Consider the following 19,142-nt stretch of genomic DNA (forward strand, 5'->3'; position numbering starts at 1 on the left):
GACCACGATGGAAGAATTACAGGACAGCACCAGCAGCTGCTGCTGCCGCCCCAGAAAGAGCAAGGAAAGGGCTTGGAAAAATAACCGGGGGCGGGGGGCGGGCAGAGGGACAAAGGAGCTGGGCGCGGGGAAGGCGGCGCGCCAAGGCGGCCGCGCAGCACCGCCGAGCACCCTGCCCTCCACCAACAGCAGCTGAGCTGCTTCCCGCTGCCGAGCCGGCCYGCCGGACTGCTCAGCGCTCAAAACATTCATTTGGATCAGCCCTCTGAGATATTTTCAAAAAAATTGCGTAAAAATCAATGTTGCTTCCAGTCAGATGACTGCAGCAGTTTGCTCTTGGATTGTGTAAGCATAAAGCATGAGCTCATGCAGCCCCCCTTCGCCGGAGCTTCTGAAAAGCTTTAAGACATAATCATTCCRGAGAGCGCTCCGAGCAGCGAGGACGGAGCACACAAGTCAATTCATGCCTCTGTGGCTCTTGGAAAACAGGGATAACCACCCCCCTCCCACACACATGCAGCCAGGAGACAAATAACTAACGAGTGCGCGACGCTCTCGTGCAAGCACCAGCCACGCTGAGGCTGTTACTGAGCAGATCCCAAAGTGCAGCTAGCTGGAATTATGCCGATSATGGAAAAGTCACTTAGTACAAAAATCAAGTCCCCTGTTTTTTTGGTCACTTGAGAGCGGCTTGAGCAAGAAACGTACTGCTCAATGTACTAGCTATCAAGGACATCTCCTCAGGTGACAAAGCCAGAGCCACGCTGACGTACCGAGCAGTGCTGCTGCCACCCRGGCCCTGAACCCCAACTCACCCAGAGCTGTTGCATTTCTTGGGGCGTCTGCGGGCGCCACAGGCAGCCTGGAACACGTCAGCATTTGCACATGGGAACATAACGAAGCGCCTGCTCTTCTTTTATTGGAGAGACTTTCTATCCGTTTCACCAAAATTAACTATGTCTCTTCAAAATGAGCATTTATAGGTTCAATCAATCATACACAAAACAAAAACGAGTCATATGTGTCCCCATGCTCCTTCTATTATGCAACTTTAATGCAAAGCACCATTTTTTGCAGTGGACATAGCCTCATTCTCGCAGTTTTGAGGACAAGCAACAAACATCTAGACAGATTAATTGAAGTAAATGAGAAAGAGATGGACAGAGGGACAGAGAACAAACATCAAATCCCCTGAATTGAATCTCAGACACCAACTAAGCTCTGTTAAGGTCAYGAGAAGCCACTGCTGCTTGAAACTGTTTATCAGTTTTGTTGTGTGCCAGAATCCCCCGCGAGATAAGCCCGCAAGCCTGTGTACCAAACCAGCACCATCCTGGACAGATCCTGGCCTCTCCTAACACTCCCACTGCACATTCACTTGGGAAGCTCAGCCAGTGATTGCTATCTGAAGAAACAGCTTCTGAAACATCATCAATTTCCTGAAGAATGTATCAGTTTATTGAGCGGCGGTTTCAGGCTCCTGTATCTCATTCGATAGCATTAGCCCGTTGCTTTTTTTTTCCTCTCCTCTTTTTTAAGAACCAGTTAAAACATTGAAGACACTACTCTATAGAAGACACTTATTTCCTCAATAGTCTAACTGCATTCRTGTGCTGCTAATGCTGTCAGGGATTCAACTTCCTAGAAAGGTTTCATAAAAATAAACAAATCCCGGCTTCTTAGTATAGAACTTTGCTATACTAAACTATACTTTGCTTCTAAATCTACAGAATATGCAGTCAAAATGCTTCTATGTGTGCTTGAAACCAAGCCCACCATTCATTTTTATTTTTAATACATCCAGGGGAGGATGCTCAACAAGACTCTGCCACTTGTGTGCCACAAATGCTTCCCAACTTACCAACCACTATTTCTGGTAGGCAGGGAGCATTAGGAGTGAAGAGCAAGGCACAGCCAGAAACCATGTTCTTTAGCTGATCACATACCATGAACAAGAACTTGGGCAGCAGTCAACCTCAAGCGGTGCCACCCCGACRCTTACCTCCTAGGGATGTGTTCAGAGCAACAGTGTCAAAGTTTGCATCCATAGGGATACAACTGTGCTTCCAAGAACAGTTTGGTCTAAGGAACATTTTCCATAACAAGAACTCACTTTAACTTCAGGACTTACACCACTTCTAAGCACACGCTGCAAGAGAAAGAAGTCAGGCATGATCGGAGGTGAGGCAGGAGCAGGACGGGCTAGAGGCTGCCTCAGCCCTCCTTTCACACGTCCCCCACACCGTAGGTGCAGCTACAGCTTTCATTACACAAGTGCCACGCTACAGCAGAGCTGCCGACGTCCTCCTGAACGTCCTAGCTAGCAACAGCGCAGGAGGGAGCCTTCCCTCCACAGCTGGTCAGGAAGGGGTGTGAATGGCCCGGCTTCTTGCAGCACCGGACAGCAGGGACACGCGGCCTCGGAAACGCCAGCAACACTCACGGAGACAGAGCATCARTAGGGACCAGTAAGCACAGTACAGCGGCAGCCTGCGCTTGGAGCAGCCTACGTCCCATGAGGATTTTGGGTGGCTCTACAGGAAAAACCAAAGGTAGACTGGTCTCCTTCTAAGCACCAGTTCTCGCGATGACATCCCAAACACTCAAACATTAACTGAAGTTTCTCATCTGGTGATTGCACCCTCTCCCTCTTCTCCTCCTTTTGACCCAAAGCTCTTTTTAACCTTGATCTTCTTTCATTCTCTGCTGAGAATAAAGCCTTGGATTCCTCCAGGGATTTGGGACCATCTTGGAGAAGCAGGCACTGCCCAAGCTTCTTGGCTGAGAAGTGGTTCTAGTTCTCCCTCTATTATCCTTTCGTCACTCTTTTTTATTCATCCACAACTGCCTTGTTTCATCTATTTAAGCGATTGCTATACCCTTAATTTCCTTCCCCTCTCTGTAGGGAAGCCACTGTTCCCCAGCACAGACACCGGAGCGAACCACCTACCTCATGGAAATGAATTCAGCAGATGTTTCCCCTTTGTCCTAAGCTAGCTCAGCACAAGTGATTTTATACCTATTAAGTATAAACACATATGGAGGTATTTAGGGCATTTTGTCATTCACACCACTTTTAAAGACTGAGAACTCTAAAGTTCAAGAACATAAAACGTTTGTTCAGAAGATACCATGGCCTCACCTCACAGGCATTTTCCTAAGACTTTTGGAAGCACAGAGGGTGCCTGTGCTCTGTATTTCATAAACGTACAGCCTCTGCACTTGAGCAAGTATTTCAACTTGCATGCAAAGGGCATTAGAAATATGACACCTGCGCTCACACGTTCTGCCTGAAGCTTCAGGATGAGAAGGCACTGTGTGTTTGTGTGGCCAAAAAAAGGGGGAAAAAATCAATACGAGTTGGCAAAAGCAAGCGGGCAGCCATCCTGTAAGGTCTACCTTCTCCATGGCCAAACATGACTTCTACAAAGATCACAGCAGCAATTCTGACAGCTTATGAGGATATATAGATGTTAGAACAGTTAGCTAGTTGTGCACGTGTGAAATAAATTGACCAGATACAGAACACAAAGGCAAAACCTCCAAAAACTGCTGGATGTTGTCATAGGTATATTCTTGATTAACATCAAAACTGAATCCAATGCACTGATCTGTTTGCAGGAGCCAATGACCTTTATGCAATAAAAGGAGAACGTTTGGTCCRCTCCCTTGTGGCTTGTATTAATCTAGGTCAGCAGTCACACGCCAGAGCAGTTGCTGGCTACCCGCAGTCTTTACTGAGGCACCATCTAATATCTACCAGCAGGAACCGTGCCATGCAAGGGAATCAACAGTGGAATGAAATGCCACAGCAGTCCCTACTTCTAAAACACCCTCCTCAATTCATCAGTAAGGCTCATTTCAAGTAAAGACTCTTCTTTTTTTTTTTTTTTAAGAAAGTGGAAAATGAACTTGGAATCAATTCAACTTTAGATAAACACTGCTAATACTTAGAGTCAGTTGAGGGATCATAATGATTTGTAGGACAATTATTTTGCAAGCTTTCAGAGCTTGCTACCTCTGCATCCTCTCGTAACACATGTGTTTTTGCAACCACACCTGCAATCTTTCTGTCTCCCTGACCACTCCTTGCAGGAGGCTAAAAGCTCAAGTTGGTGAAACAAGTTTCTACACCAAGGCAGCAGTCAGTGATTCAAACCAGTGCATCCAAAAAGACACAAAGGATTGCAAGGTCAAGGCTATTGAAGCCCAAACTCCAAACGTTTGCCTTCAACAAGTGGAGAGAAAAGCCTGTCCTAGCCACGCAGCACCAGAGAGATGGCAAAACAYGACAGACAGATGCTGAACTACGTTCACCTCAGTATGAAAGACAAAAGGTTTTGCAGCCTCAGCAGATATATTGCAAATGCACTCGGTGGGGAACAGCGATATTAAATGCCAGGCCACTCTTCATTTCTAGTGCACACAGTCTAGAGCAAATACCTGGTGCAGGGCACGTGTTGGACTGGAGCAGCAGTGCTCTCTCCATCGTGACCCGCTCGCTGTTTGCTCGCTGCCACGTCGCATAGCAAGCACACSTCCCCCGAGCACCAAAGGGGACCCAGAAGGCTCCCAGGAATACTTCATTTAACTACACAAGTAGAATAAAGCTCACTACATAAAGCACAAGCTCGTATGTGCTCATACATAATTTTTCAAAAGCAAAACTATTATTGTGCTGAATTAGAGGGAAAAAAATGTCATTTGAATCTATCTACCTGGTCAGGCCTAGGTAGGTATATCTGTATACAGATATACAATCAATATTTAACATGTTCTATTTTTACGTTAAAATGACAGCTCATAGGAGTAATTACTAAGTGCATGGATCAGCAGAGACCCACTCTCTGGAGAGCTCTTTGTCTGGGGACATTTTTAAAGAAACACCACTGATGTCCCTTGAAAAAAAACAACATCAAAGAGAAAAGGTGGAGCAGACTTGCTCTACACGAGCTAATATATGTAAAGCACAAGCTAGCATACCTAAAGCAGCAGCGAAAGTGAGAGGTGGCAGCACACTGGGCTTTGGCAGCAACTGTGCCCTCTGCAGAAACAAACAGCTTAAAACTCACATAAAAATGAACATGGAAAGTGTAGAGGGAACTTGAGCTACCCAGGATCTCTCAGGCTGGCATCCCATTTTTGGAGGAAGACCAATGCTAACTTCCCAACATCCCCATATAATCTGCACTCTTACTGCTTCCATCATACAGAAAAGTAACAGAGTTCTCTAGGTTTGTGTTGTCCTTGATATAACCTAGAACACAGCATGAATGGTRCTTTAAAGATTGTTGTACCACTGAACATACCACGCAGCTGGAAGAGGAGCCAGGCCGAGCTGGGTTAACCCAGGCCTGACCAGGTCCCTATTCTGTCCGCAGTGCTGACCCCAAGGATGCCCGGGGAGGGCCGGTGAGCCTAGCCCTCGTTGGGGTTAATTCCCGTTTTACTGCCCAGGGACAGTTTACAGTTACAGGGAACATCCCTGCCAGCCTCTTCTGGGATCTGTTTGGGGACCTGACATCCGTATCTGTGTTTAATCCGCTGATGCTATCTGTCTCCACAGCCTCTTCAGCAAGGACTCTGCCAGGAAAGGCAACGTCCTCATCCTGCACAGATACGAGCCGTGCAACGTTGCCTCATGTTTAAGCTAAAACTATTTTCGAAAAGAGGACTGAAAATCACTTCCAGTACCCTCAAGAGTGCTGGGGCACTGGCATACAGCGGCTAAACACACTTCTTGCTCCGAGATTTTTCTAAGAATTCCACATGAAACAGAAGGAGAAAAAAAAAAAAAAAAAAAAAGTCACACACACAAAAGCAGGAATGACTATCCAGGAACTTGGCCAATATTCCAGGCCAAAGGAAAACAAACTGTTCAAATAAGCACACGGTGGTTTCGCCCTCCTCCCGGCAGCCTCCGCAAGCAGCACGGAGCGCAGGAAGGGCAGAGCCTGCTCACGTGTCCTGCTCGCGGGCTCCTGGCTCGGCCTTTTCATGAGTTTATCACACCCCGACCCAACTGCAGCTCGCTTCATCTGCGCTGGCCTTGTCTGATGCTTTGGTTACTTTCTCTTACATTCGCATCACCTCAGTAGCTGCAGTTGTACCCAGCGGGACGAGAGGAGGGAAGAGTCATTACCTGTGCTGGGATTCGTCTCCTCCCAGCCAGCTAGGCTACTTCTGCTATGGTCATCTAGTTTCTTGCAGGCAAGAAGTTACATTTTTACCTAAGCCAGCTCATTTGGTCCCTAGTGGTGCACACAATAACCATATGAACTATTTAGCACCCGGCTCTGAAGGACAGTAACTCCAGCGAGAGAGGGCAATCAGCTGAGCTGCTGAGAACAGATGCTTTGCACAGCCCAACATCTCTCTCAACTCTCCCACAGCTGCCTGAGTGATAAGGACATTTGCAAAGAAGATTCAGAACAGCTAAGAACAGCCCAACGTGTGGGCAGAGGCGGCAGAGGAGGAGTTTCCTAAAGCCCAAAAGCAGCACACAGGGGTCCATCTCCCTTGATGTCTTCAGTTGGAGACCTTTGTCTGGCCTCTTCGGGACATTAACTCTAGGGATCGGCACTGAATCGGCATTAATCTTCARTCTCAGTGTTTCTCAGCATTTTGGACAGGAGCTCATACCTGCTGTGAAAGCAAACTGCCCAGGCGCAGGCTTACCTACCAACAGCCGTGATTCATGCAGAAGGACTCCCAATAAAACGAGAAGTAAATCTTCCAGGTCTTCCCTAAACCAAGGCAAGTCCCCACTCTGAAAACCAAAACTGAAGTCAAAGTCCTTCAAAATCTGCTTTTTTTCCCCCCAGCTACACCAGCAATTAGTTGTGCCATCTACATTTACTCATCTCTTTTCCTTCTACTATTCTGTATTTTGCCTGCATTTGTTACCAGCACAAGCAGTATACAGATATTGTGGTGGCTGAGACAGGGGAAGAGTTAGGTGTATTAAAAATAAAAAACAAAGAAAAACCCTTTAATCCACATATTTGGAGAGGCAAAGAAACACCGATTACATGATTCACCCTTGACGTTCTGCCAAATAACTTCCATCCTGCACAATGCCCCCTCCTAATGACCTGAATATAATACCATGGTGTTACAGTGTTATTTAAATACTGCAGGGCTCCTCTTCCAGTGGCAGTAGAGTCTGCAGACTTAACATGTTAATGGACAGGATTACAGTGCCACTAAAATACTGCTCAGTGCTGCTGAAATTTCAAATTAATTYAAGGAGCTCAACCACTGTTCGGCTGTGTAAAGACATTCCCCTACCTGTTTTTACAGCAGCAGTTTCAGAACTAAAAAAAAACAATGTTGATACTATCTTTTTGAGGGTTTTGCTCAAATGGAGAAATAGCTTCAAAACTGCAAATACGCTAATGCAGYGGTGCATCAATGTTTGTGAAATGCGGGAAATCTTTGTCCCAATAAGATATTCTGAGGAAAAGCCGCTCAAGTACCAAGGGAGCCAGTAGTGCTGTGCTGATGCACTGTTTCCTTATTTCACAGATAACCAGCCTGGTTTTCTCTAACGTTTCACAATTTGCACACGTAGGCGTTCGCTCACTCACTCGCTCTTGGTCCTTGACGGCACCTCTAGCTACCCACCACCTCTTCAAAGGGGAGAAAAACTTGTTAATATTGGGAGGGACAAACTCTAGTTGAAGTAACCACCACAGCGGCAGGGAACTGAGGAAATCAGGAGCACTAAATCCATCTAGGCCAGCTGAGGATGCGGCTTTCAAGCCATGCTGAGCTCCAGTTTTCCAAACCTAAGAAAACAAACTCGAGCTTTTTACAGTTTAAATCCTATTTTTTTTCTCCTTTATATAAATATATATATATATATAAAGTGTCTGTTAGTTGTGTGTATTTTATATATTTAGATTTTTGTAACTATGGCACTTTAATACTAAGAGACACATGTCCTCGATGCTTCCTTATAAACAATGTTCTGTCCAATTTGCTAACAGACGAAGTAGAGGAAAGGTAGTCAGGCAAAACCAAGGAATGGGCTAATGGCAAAAGCAAATTTCTCCCTGCTGGAACTCTGCCCATTTCCAACCTCGTGTTTAGGTTGATTTCTGCTTCCCTGCTAGAACATCAGGCTACTCTTTTTCCTACAATGAAGTTCCTTAAACCCGGGGAGTGTCYCCATGAAATATTAAACAAACAAAACCAAAACATAGTACCAGTGACAGTGGCATATGAGGAACAGAGGAGGGCCAAAGACAGGACTTGTGGCAGGGAAACTATATTTGAAATAATCAATCCTTTTCCCTATTAAAACTGTTAGCTACTTCCTCGTTCATTAATATTGTTCTTGTTTATTCATGTAGTCAGGCCAAACATTTTCCACTCCCTCCAAATATAATTTCCTGCTACTGACAGACACTTCCAAGTGCTGGATGTGCCTATGCCCACATGGCACATGGCAGGCCCAGGCGAGCCTTGCTGGCCTCCGGCCAAGGCAACTGCGAGGGAGCCAGCTCCGATCGGGAAGCTGCGTGAGCACAATTAGCACAGCAGAAAGCCGGATCTCATGCACCCTGCCGAGACACAGGGCTTATTAGCTCGGCCTCAGCACCGTTCTCACGGAGGCTGCGGGGCTTCTGGTTCAGCTCCACGCGGAACGTGGCCACAGACAGAGACCAAGCGCCCATCTGCCCACCAAGCACCACGTGGGAGTACCCTTGGTCCATGTGCACCCCCATGGCAGGGTCTACTCCTGTCCCTTGATTTGAGCTCCACGGCACCCAACGCTAAGCTGCAGTGTGAGGGAAGGAGAGGGCAACGCGCCGCGCGGCTCTGGGAAGCGCTAGCGGCGGGAACAGGGCGCCCGTCACCTCTAGGTCCCACCAGCTCGCACGAGCTCCGGGGCAGAACGGACCCAAAGGCACCACCGCCGCAGGGSAGATGTTCAGTGGACTGCAGCCGACTGCCACCAGGCAGCTGTGTCCCCATCCCCTTCMCTGGTGGCCTGGCTGGTAGCTTAAGGGGACTCCTAAAGAGGCATGAGCATGGAGAAGGAAGAATCTCCTCCTGGCAGCCTAGGACCTGTGAAAACAGGAGCTCCTTTCACACCATCATCTGGATCTCTGATCACCTACAAGTGGTCAGCACTTGCAAGGCAAAGCTCAAAGTTCTGAGCAAAGTGAGACAAAAAAAATAATCAAAGGAGAGCAATGAAGTGATCCAGACAAAGCGTAAGAAAGGATGAAGAGATCAGGTCTGTTTACATTTAAAAGTGTACTAATAGAATGATCATTGCAAAGCCATATCAAGCTGGAAAGGGCCTAAAGAAGTTGTTTAGCTTCTGCCCAGCTGACAAGGCAGCAAAACAATGAGAGAAATTCCATTGAAGACGTGACACCTRAAAAGACAACAGAAAGAGACACCTTTTATTGAATATGTGATTATATTGTGGAACTCTGCCACCAAATCATCACTGTGGCAAACACGTTGCATCTTTGCTGCTGACCTTGCTTGTAATGCAGTAACTTTAGTTTTTGTTTGCTTACAACTCCCACTAAAAGACACATGCAGAAGCATGTGAGCAACATCTCCACATGCAAGGTCACAGGCATCTCCGCCGCATGTTCACATTGTACAGCTGAACCAGGTTTATTTTAACCCATGAGATTCCCCTCACATATATCTTTGGGATTTGAGGCAGCATTTTAGTCATTGATAGGCRCTTGAAATGATATTTTTCCCTGTTCTTCCATATACTTTAAAAAATGTTAGCAAATCAAATAACATTAATCAAACTAGGGCTACAGACAAAAGAAATACCCCTAAAGGAGCGTGCTCACACTGAGCTTTTGTCTTGAAGAGAAAAAAAATTCTCTTCCTTCCATTTGAAGGCCTCCAAAGAAAGCTATACTATCAGAAATAACAAGACCTAGTAAAATGTGTGCTGTACGGTGAATTTTCTGAATTTAGAAAGATGAGAGGAATTTAATTAAATCCTTTTCAATATAAAACATGTTTAAGGATTCTCAAGAGTTTTCCAATCGTATGTTGATTTAGACTTATTCAAAAAATCCTCAGCCATATCTGCTATAAACATACATACATCATCTCCATCTGCTAACAAAATCTAGCTATGTAGTTAATGTGTATTTTACATATATATATACACAAGCTATACAAATCATATTAACAATTATCCTTACTTTTTTTTCTGTTAGTAAAAAGATACAAATTTCTGGCTTCTAAAGCARCTGATCTAAGACACCCTAAAGCAATGTATTCTGATGGTCAGGAGCTCCCTCTGAGGAGCTAAGTAAGATTCAAAGGAAAAGCATCAGTGGAAGAAGTGAAATTATTGCCTCTTATCGAAAAAGATTTTGTTTAATATCAAATAAAAAAATAAGTACTCAGTCAGTCCATTATTTCTTTTGGAAATACTTCTTTCCACAGAGAAGTGCAAGCCAACATCCGTAAGGTCATGAAAATCTCCACACCAACATGAAATATTTTTAGTGACGGATAGAGCAATCTCCTGTGGAGTCGCATGACGAGGAACGGAATATTTAAACGCTCTTTCTATGTCATCCTTCAGAAGGAGATRGTTTAATGGCTTAAAGCAAATGATGAAAGCAGTGAGAGGAAGCCCTGTACTAAAAGAGGTGCCTCAGACCAAAAGGCTCCTCTACTCTCTCTATYTGTACACAGGGTATTTCACTGCGACTCCCCGACTTCTGCTTAGGCAACACAAAACTAGGATGAACTGCGGAGTGTCTGCAGAAGTTCTTTTATTTTTAACCAGTACTGTCTTGTCAGTATAAATTCACCAAGACAGTGAATCCTTTATTAAGAATATAACTTACTTTGGTTTCTTTTCACTATGCTGAAGCTATGTCTTTCTCAACCCACGTCAAAGGCAATTAAGAGAGTGGAGCTTCTGAGAGCAAGTTTCAAGCATCATTTCCTTCGGCCTGCCTACACAAAGTTTCCTTATGAAGATTTGGGAGAACTTAGGTGGCAAGTAGCAAAGCCAAATGACATGAAAAGCATTATTCAGCTCCACACATTACCACTACAAAATYAACTTCACAAACTCTTTACACATTTTCATAAAGGCAAAGAACTTATAAAACATTAAGACATACTATGGAACAAGATAAAACATTGGAATGTTTCCAAAAAACGAAGCACTCTCATGCTGTTTCCATTACCTAAAAGGCTGGATTTGTTTTCCTGTTCTACCTGAAATGCACTATGGTGTTATATCATTTTACCAAGCAGCACAGGACTGAAGACCAGTGAGAAGGGAAAGAAGTTAATGTTTTACTCAAGCGTATGATACCTTGCTTGGGCATTTCTCCACAGCTCTGTGTGTTCACTTGGAAAAAAACATCCAGAGGCAGAGAGTGTCTGACTCAGGCCACATTTTGCCTTTGACTGAAGTTTTACTTCTAAAAAGATTACTTTTAAATTCTAGGGCATTTATATTTAAACTGAAACCACTGAAAGAGTATTTCCTGCCCTCCCCACCTCACATGCACCTCCAATRTAACTTCAGGACTGCTTCTATCTCCACACTATTTCCTCTCACTTGACTTCCCTCAATATAGCTCAGATGGTACTAACACACTGGATTACACCAATCCAGCAGATATGACCAAAAGTTGGATTTCTATGTCACAAGAKCTGAGATTTCTCTACCAATATCCACTGAGATAAGCAGAGAAGCAAAGGAAAAAAAAAAAAATCACATTCTCCGTTCTCCCATCTTCTCCTCCCTTTGTAGGCAGCAGGACACAGACAGAAGCCACTCAAACAACAGGGGCCAAGGCAGCAATTGCTGTAGCCTGCYCTGACAGCACTTCCAACACCACCACAGCATCACCAACCAGCTCTTCCTGTATTCCTGCAGACGGACRATGTCCATATTTCCTTTCACCTATTTTTCCCAATACAGCTGTTTCTTATGGGGCAATTTTCGATCCTCAAACTCCATCTCTTTTTCCCTGCAGTATCTTCACCTCACTCTTCTTCCTACCCTAAGTCCTCACCAACTATTCTATCCACAATTTTGCTTCCTTTCCTTTGCCTTTCGCAAAGTCCTTGTCCTACATTTTCCCGTGTTGCCTTCTCATCTGCCCGCCCAGGTGTGCAAGGATAAGCAGCAGGAGGCARGCAATATGGACATGTGGCAACCAGATATTACATGTTTATTCAGTTAGAACTCTTACTTTATTAAAGTAATTGATGCTACACTTTGGCACCTGGACGGCATCGTTAAAYAAGTAAAGTCACACCAAGGATGAGCTTCAAAAAGTTTGGAAGGGAAGAGGAAAAGCGAACCAGGAAGCCAGGTTAGGAGGCGAAGCCAAGGTCTCAATCAATTGCAGCTCTGCTAGGGCAGTGTGGCTCCTGAATTTGGAAACCCTGACGCTCTGTGCTTTGAAGAAAAGCTCTGCAGTGATCTCTGCCCCCGTCGGCGACCACTGCTGCAGTTTCTAATCAGCAACAAATCCATATTAGTACGGTTATAAAATAGCCACTCTTTCAGCTATCTAGGCAGAGCACCGCCTCATGCTGCACACCGCAACATTTCCATGCTTTATTTTCCCTGGGGAAAAGCTGGAATCAGCAGTTCCTGCCTCTGGCCGCCCTGTATGAGCTCCCCTTGCCCGGCCCTCCCGCCGCGCCGTGTCCGGGCAGCGCTGCACAGGGAACCCCACGGGTTAAGCTAAGCATACCCCGTTCATCCTCCCCCCGCTCCCGGGCCCGCGGGGTTATTTTTAAAGTGGATCAGGTCTCTGCCCTGGTTCACCAAGGAGCTGGGCGCAGCTGCCAAGCAGGAGGGGAGCAGAGGGCAAGGAGGAGGAAAAGGCATCCCTGGCAGCCCGGAGGAGCCGGCTGGAGCCCGCCTGGCCGCCGCGGCAGGACAGATCCGGGACACCGGAGCGAGCGGAGCCCCATCCCAGGCGGAGGCGGCGCCTGCCGGGCCCCAGCAGGAGCACGTGCTGCTCCGGCACCGGGAAGGGCCGGCTGCACCACCTTGGCGCCCAGGACAGCRGTAACTCAGGGCCTTTCTGCCCAGGGCAGGGCTGGGCGAGCGGCTCCCGCGGCCCCGTCTGGGTCAGCAGCTCGGCGCTGCTCTGCGCCCGCCTGCCCCACGGCAGGCACCAAGGCCCAGCGCAGAGCGGCCCTGTCGGGCACACGTGCCAAAAGGCAACCGCTGAGACCACCTAAATAGTGGAGGTGGGTTTAATATTTAAGTTGCCAGGAATCGCTTTCAATGAGAACTATTTTTACCCAAATACAGCAACAAAAAATAAGGCCACTTTTTTTTTTTTTTTTTTTTTTAATAAAGAAAAAAAAGCTTTTGCTTTTTTTAAAGAGGTTAATTGTTATAATTCTCTGGATTAATTACATTTAAAAAGTGCATTAAAAAACAAACAAAATCCTGAAACACCTAAACTGCAACGTATTTTTGTTGCAAATAGAAGGAAAATCATAATAGTAAGATAGCCTTCCTAAAGCCTCCGTTCTGGCTGCGTGTTTATGAAGCCTCCGGAAATACCACGGCAAACATTCCAGCTCTACAGCAGCGCGGCCACGTGACCCGACGGCACAGCAAGGAGCTGCTGTTCCCCAAGTTGCTAGATGGAATAGCAAAAGGACTTTTTTTTCTTTTTAAACCACAATCTAAATCCAGGGAAACCGTCGACAAACATTCAAGCACCCAATTTTAAAACTGCTAATAAAAAAAAAAAAAAAAAACCAGCACTTCAGTTGCATTTCTATGACTGCACATGCAGCTTTTGTAAGAAAATACATATATATATATATATTACATGTATAGTCAGGGAGCATAACACGTCATATATTTTTAAGGCACCACAAAAAAACATGTTATCATTTCTCTAAAGCTACTACCACAGTTATGATCAGTATTACTCTTTCTCAATTTAGCTTTTTTCCCAGTTTTTTAAAAAAAAGGCACAATTAAAGCCACCTAAGCGCCCAGTCTGGTTTTAGCTAGAGATACTAATGAAAGAATTTACAAGTTTTATGAGCTTTACTGTTACCACAAAAATTACTTAAAATGTAATCTTGAACAAAAGCATTCCCTTTTTATAAATAATCACRTACAAGTATTTGCAAGTAATCATTTACAGTGTAGGAGTAGGGGTGAATCATACTGCAATAGTCGGGCATCCACTGAAATCTGTGTTTTGGCTTAAAACAAAGCAAAGGAAAGCAACACCCCAGAAGCAGGAAAGCAGCTCGGAGTACAAAAGCACAGCAAATGCAGGCGTCCTCCTTAGCAGCCATGTCAGAAAGGCTTCTAATTATCAGAGGTAAAAGAGGGATGGCATTTSTGCTGGAAGCAAGTTTTACACTTTATATTCTTTCCTCTCCCTGCTTCTCCAGCCTATATATATTAGTCTTATGCATTCTTCTCCCATACAGCTCTCGAAAGGTTGAGTTTTTCAAGGCTGATAGCAGACAGAAATGCTCATCAAGAAATGCCTKTGGGTCAACTGTCTGTGGTCATCACAGTGTAGCACTGAAAATAGGGAGGAGGGGGAGGAGGGTTATGAGCACTGTATAACAGACGAAAAATAATAAAAAAATGCACAGAGAAACTGCCCCTACCCCGAGCCTGTATGAYCTAATGGTTACTAACATTATGTTTTGGAAATGGGCTGTTACCATCCACCCATCCTCAATAGTGATGGTCATGAAGATACGGACATCCCTTTCAGCTGCTATGCTGCATTCAGAACATCTGTAAATACATTAAAGTCCCTTTAACGGTATTTTTTTATTGATATTTACAACAAATTTTGAGGGAAAAAGGAGGAGAGGAAGAAGGTAATCTTGGGGTGCCCATATCTGTTTTTTCATTCTGTACAACTGGCCATGAGATATTAAACACATTATTGAAACCACCGTGCATTCGCACACAGGGATTGCTAGTTTGTAATAAATGCACATTTATGGGAAGCTAGTAGCACATATTATTGCTCTGCTTTATCACTTGAATAGCCCAGAGTAATTTGTTTGTGTTGTACATTGGGATCAATAGTCACACCAGGGCTAGCCCGGGGAAGGTCTGTGCTGAGGGCTGTGCCTGCAGTGCTTCCTTGCCCCAATCAATTGACCAAACAGCAAACAGACACGCTCTGACAGGGACCAGAGCAGCTGTTAAAGCCTAAAACATGAGGCACTGTTTGGAAAAGACTGAGTATTTTGGCACCCGATGAAGCATTAAAAAAAAAAAAAAAAAAAAAATCTTCCTACCTGAATATTCCACCCAGGCCTTTCTTCCTGTCAGTAGCTGGTGGCTGTTTCCTCAATGCCCTCACATAACAAGATCCATTTTCCTGCAATAAAAACACGGACAGGTCACACCCCCATTCCCAGAGTAAGTCAGTACCGCTCAAACAAGGTTGCTGAGCAGGTCTTGGATAAAGTGCCTGTAAAAGTCCCAGGAACGAATCTGGGGCACCAGGTTGGAGACCGCGTCCTGGCTTCCAGGCTAGTTTCCATGCCCAAATTTTTGAGAATCGCTCAAAGGGTAAGTATTTTTTTCAGTCAAAAGCCATGCTGAAGCCTCTCTCCTTCTCCATAAAGGGGCTACTTGCCGGCTGCTATGAGCTAAGCGTCATAAACAAATAAACAACCCCCAACCTCTGCTGAAACGGCRAAGCCAAAATACCACAGAAACACCACGCTGCCCATAGCAAAACAGAGCATGTTTACGGATTACGCTGGCAAAGCACTGTGACTTCTAGGAAATGCTCTTTAATTATAAAGAAATACTGTAAAAGGAGACAGAGGAACGCTTATGGGCAGCCTGCATTCCGTGCAGGGCTGGTTCAGCACTCAGACAAGGTGTCCTTCCAGGCTTGGGCTGTCAAGCTAGGAAATGCAGCAAATACTGAAAAAAAAGATGAGTATCTACATCTTAATACATTTTATCTTCTCTTTTAACTCATTTTCAAACAACTTTGATATAAAAGGCTTTTCTTTCTTGTCAAAAACAAACATGAAAATCCAAGCCTTTTGAAAGGAAATATGACGCACGCAATTTATGAGATCAATCCAGAAGCCCCCTTACTTCACACAATGAAAAATGCAGAATAAAGTAAAAACTCAAGTAGCTGTAAGTAACTAGCATTTTTTTTTCCCTCCCATTACATCCATTGTCCACCGATAATTCACAAAGAACCAAACCATTTCGGAAAAACCTATCTGTGAAGCACACCCGTCCCATCASGGACAGTGCCACCAAGGAGCAATCYGCTTCAGACMGGAGCTCTGCAGCTCCTCCYGCCCCACAGGACGCGGCAATTTTGGGCAAGTTACACATTGCCCGGCACCCTGGGTGAATGATTGACTTTTAAGGGCTCATCGCAGGGCCCGGCACTCGAGCATGGCCAGGGCCGGGTGCACGGACAGGAGAGCTGGAATCCGGCGGCTCCGGGCGCTTCCTGCGCTCGCAGATCCAGCAGAGGGAGCACAAAAACACAGGTTATTTTTTCCCGGCCAAATGTTTAGGCGATGAAGCACTCGCATGTTTGGCATCGCGGGCTCSGAGCGCCAGATTGTTCGCGGAGGCGAGCGCGAGGGCAGCGCGGCCACCAGGCCCGGCCGCGCTCGGCGCGACGCGGCCCCGGGCTCTGAAGCGCACGAAAATCTCCGTGGCTTTTTTCTCTCTTTCTTGCTCCGCGCCGGATCCCTGCCCGGAACCGGCTGCAGCCAGCGCCGGGCGGCTCCTGCAGGTCCCGCCATGGGCTTGCCCAGGAGAGGCAGGAGCGAGGCCTGGTCCCGCGGGACACGGTGCTGCTAAGGGAAGCCCTAGGGACCCATGGGAACACAGAAATACTGTGGAACGCCCGCCAGGCATCCCTGCCACCCTCCCACGGAAACACGCAGGGCCGGGGCTCCTCGCGCACCCGCAGCTGCCCGGCTCCGCGCCGCGCAAGGGCCAGATTCCCGCAAAACCGCAGGGGCCTTCGCGGCTTTCATGCCAATTTAAAAGGTTGCACRCGAGCCGGGGGCTGGATCAGGGCGCACTGGCATATGGGGAGGAGGGGCAAGCAGGAACGGGGAGACGGACAGGGACGACGGGCCTCCTTGCGAGGCAGCGGCTGAGGGCTGAAAAAATAAACATCTGCTGCGTCCGCTGCGGGAGCTCGAGCGGAGACTCCTGCTCCCGCTCGGCTGCTTCTCCCCGCGGAGCCCCCTCGGGCGCAGCCAAGGCAGGCCGGAGCAGGACAGCCACGGCACGTGCGATGGCCCTCGTGTCACAGAGGAGCACCTTCGCAGCGGCCGCCTCCTCGCGCGCAGCAGGGCAGCGCGTTACCCTGCGCGCGGCAGGGCCGAGCTGCCAGCTCGCAAGCACCAGCGACGCGGCCCCGTTAACCTTGGCTGAAACTGAGCCATTGTTCGAGAGGGTGGACATCCCTTATAAAATCCCATTATTAGAGGCCACTTGCCATCTATTTCCATAGCAACTTTCTTGGTTTATTTTGCTTCTATTTTAAAAGAATTTCCCCCTTCCCTTTCCCTTATATCCTATTGTGCTTGCACGGCCTTAAACAATAAGGCACTCGAGCAGGGCGAGGGAAGCGGCCTGGAGGAACAAAGGCTGCTCTGGCCCAGCCGGTGCCTCCGGCCCTCGCTCCGCGCGGCTCCCGCATCCCCGGTGGGCTCGGGGGCACCCACGGCTGCCGGCTCCTCGCGCTCCTGCGCCGTGCTGGCTGCAGGACAACCTGTGGGCAGGAGGCGCCTGTTAAAGCCGAGTTCTGCGGCTCATCCCGCTCAAGGAAGCGGCGTGGGAAGGCTGACCTGGGAGGAGAGCAGCGTTCGCGGACACAACAGAGGCAGCCGGACCCACAGGAGGAGGCGTGTGGAAGGATGGAGCCCCGGCTCTGCTAGACCAGAGCAGTGCCACACGCGGCAGGCAGCAGCCACCCGAGRAGAGGGCCATCCACTTAATTCTCCAACAAGACTAACTCAACAGCGAGACAGGATTAGACATGCTCGGTTTTAACCATTCGTTTCTCTCTCTCCCTCTCTCATGAAATACTATCAGCATACCCTTGGCATCAAAATGACTACCCTCCAGAATACGCAGGGTGCATTTTTCATTTTATATGCAGGAGTTGTATCATCTGAGGTTATTTATTTTCTCATTTGAAGTGGTAAAACATATTTAATCTGTTTTGAGAAAAGAACAAATTGATTTAGCGAGCAGTTCGAGGCTTTCCCTGGAGACCAGCAACCACACTCGGCAATCTGGATATAAGATTCTCAACCAAAGTCTACGCTAAAGTCATTTTAATTGTAGGTCATAAGAAATGTCAAGATATGAAACACTAGGGAACACTAAAAATTAAGCCATCATCTTTGAGRCTAGCCTATCTCTCAGATTTCTCATTAAAAGATAGTTCAAAATCTTCATGGAATTACTACCCGAGCACAGTAGCCAAGTAAACTGTTTGGGGCTGCTTGCAATGCAGRCACATGATTTCTGCTGGTGTGGAGAAGAAAAGGAAAATTGTGGTAAGTGAAAACACTGAGGTCAAAGAACATGAACTAAACAGCATACTTGGGGTAGGGAAGGGTCTTTTCCACTTTGTTTCATTAAAGTATCTTTTGTTGATACACAAAAACAGCTTTGTTTCACCTTGGGCAGAAAATGATACAATTCCGCGTGAAAGAAACAAGGTCTGTGCATAGGATGACAGAGACATGAACTAGAAGAGCATAAAAGTGAGGAAATAGGATTTTTGAAGAACACCTGGAAACAAAAAATACACCTAAATACTTCCASAATTTATGCCCAGAGAGTTCAATAAGAAAAATTTGTAGTTAGAATAACACTTTTTTTTTTTTCACATGTGAAAAGTCCATTATTTATGCAATTTACTTTTGAGCTGCAACCCTCATTTATGAGAACCCTTTCATAGGCTGACTTTCTACTTTCTATGAAAAGAAAGTCTTTCTCTGGAAGATGAACCTTCCTCCTGCTTGCTTTCCTCAGCTGGGGATGACGACCCTGGTCCCGCAACCATCAGCGGCAAGCTGAGCCCGGCCGTCTTGTTCAACTCCATAAAACAAAGTTAGAAAAAAGGTGCGCTCATTTTCAC

The 19,142-nt window shown here is 46.5% G+C and overlaps 1 protein-coding gene across 1 annotated transcript in view; it reads right to left on the reverse strand.

Moving 5' to 3' along the window:
• The window catches only part of ZMIZ1 (zinc finger MIZ-type containing 1), a 216,135-nt gene that overhangs the window by 165,452 nt on the left and 31,541 nt on the right, over positions 1–19,142 (reverse strand). The window contains exon 2 of the mRNA XM_026036589.1: positions 15,286–15,368. The gene's annotated coding sequence lies outside the window, so the exon portion shown is untranslated. The remainder of the gene's footprint in view (positions 1–15,285; positions 15,369–19,142) is intronic.

The sequence above is a fragment of the Nothoprocta perdicaria genome, unplaced genomic scaffold, assembly GCF_003342845.1.
Source record: "Nothoprocta perdicaria isolate Ctin4 unplaced genomic scaffold, notPer1 scaffold_180, whole genome shotgun sequence".
NCBI classification, from domain to species: domain Eukaryota; kingdom Metazoa; phylum Chordata; class Aves; order Tinamiformes; family Tinamidae; genus Nothoprocta; species Nothoprocta perdicaria.